The following is a 2,153-nucleotide window of genomic DNA, read 5'->3' on the forward strand; positions in this document are numbered from 1 at the left end:
TGTACTCCGCTTCACATGTAGATCCCGCCACGACGCTCTGCTTGCAACTGCACCAGCTTACTGCCCCACCATTCAAAATATACACGTATCCGGTTTGTGACTTTGAGTCATCCAGATCTGTGTCGAAGCTAGCGTCGATGTAACCCTTTACGACGAGCTCTTCGTCACCTCCATAGACGAGAAACATTTCCTTAGTCCTTTTCAGGTACTTCAGGATATTCTTGACCGCTGTCTAGTGTTCAATGCCGGGATTACTTTGGTACCTTCCTACCAAACTTACAGCAAGGTTTACATCAGGTCTGGTACACAGCATGGCATACATAATAGAACCTATGGCTGAGGCATAGGGGATGACACTCATCTCTTCTATATCTTTTGCCGTGGTCGGACATTGAGCTGAGCTCAATTTCACACCTTGCAACACAGGCAAGAACCCCTTCTTAGACTGATCCATATTGAACTTCTTCAATATCTTATCAAGGTATGTGCTTTGTGAAAGACCTATGAGGCGTCTTGATCTATCTCTGTAGATCTTGATGCCTAATATATAAGCAGCTTCTCCAAGGTCCTTCATTGAAAAACTCTTATTCAAGTAGGCCTTAATGCTGTCCAAGAGTTCTATATCATTTCCCATCAAAAGTATGTCATCTACATATAATATGAGAAATGCTACAGAGCTCCCACTCACTTTCTTGTAAACGCAGGCTTCTCCATAAGTCTGCGTAAACCCAAACGCTTTGATCATCTTATCAAAGCGAATGTTCCAACTCCGAGATGCTTGCACCAGCCCATAAATCGAGCGTTGGAGCTTGCACACCTTGTCAGCATTTTTAGGATCGACAAAACCTTCCGGCTGCATCATATACAATTCTTCCTTAAGGAAACCATTAAGGAATGCCGTTTTGACGTCCATTTGCCATATTTCATAATCATAGAATGCGGCAATTGCTAACATGATTCGTACGGACTTTAGCTTCACTACCGGTGAGAAAGTCTCATCGTAGTCAACCCCTTGAACTTGTCGATAACCCTTAGCGACAAGCCGAGCTTTATAGATGGTCACATTACCATCCGCGTCTCTCTTCTTCTTAAAGATCCATTTATTTTCTATGGCTCGCCGCTCAACGGGCAAGTCAGTCAAAGTCCATACTTCGTTTTCATACATGGATCCTATCTCGGATTTCATGGCTTCTAGCCATTTGTCGGAATCCGGGCCCGCCATCGCTTCTTCATAGTTCGAAGGTTCACCGTTGTCTAACAACATGATTTCCAAGACAGGGTTGCCGTACCACTCTGGTGTGGAACGTGTCCTTGTGGACCTTCGAATTTCAGTAGGAGCTTGATCAGAAGTATCTTGATCATCATCATTAACTTCCTCTCTTGTCGGTGCAGGCACCTCAGAAACATTTTCTTGAGTTGCGCCATTTTCCGGTTCAAGAGGTAATACTTCATCAAGGTCTACTTTCCTCCCACTTACTTCTTTCGAGAGAAACTCTTTCTCTAGAAAGGACCCATTCTTGGCAACAAAGATCTTGCCTTCGGATCTGAGGTAGAAGGTATACCCAATAGTTTCTTTAGGGTATCCTATGAAGACGCATTTTTCCGATTTGGGTTCGAGCTTTTCAGGTTGAAGTTTCTTGACATAAGCATCGCATCCCCAAACTTTTAGAAACGATAGCTTAGGTTTCTTCCCAAACCATAATTCATACGGTGTCGTCTCAAGGATTTCGACGGAGCCCTATTTAAAGTGAATGCGGCAGTCTCTAAAGCATAGCCCCCAAAAGATAGCGGTAAACGGCAAGAGACATCATAGATCGCACCATATCTAATAGAGTGCGATTACGACGTTCGGACGCACCATTACGCTAAGGTGTTCCAGGCGGCGTGAGTTGTGAAACTATTCCACATTTTCTTAAGTGTGTGCCAAACTCGTGACTCAAGTATTCTCCTCCACGATCTGATCGCAGGAACTTGATTTTCCTGTCACGTTGATTCTCAACCTCACTCTGAAATTCCTTGAACTTTTCAAAGGTCTCAGACTTGTGTTTCATTAAGTAGACAAACCCATATCTACTCAAGTCATCAGTGAGGGTGAGAACATAACGATAGCCACCGCGAGCCTCAACACTCATTGGACCGCACACATCAGTATG

The sequence above is a fragment of the Triticum aestivum genome, chromosome 1A (assembly GCF_018294505.1).
Source record: "Triticum aestivum cultivar Chinese Spring chromosome 1A, IWGSC CS RefSeq v2.1, whole genome shotgun sequence".
NCBI lineage: Eukaryota > Viridiplantae > Streptophyta > Magnoliopsida > Poales > Poaceae > Triticum > Triticum aestivum.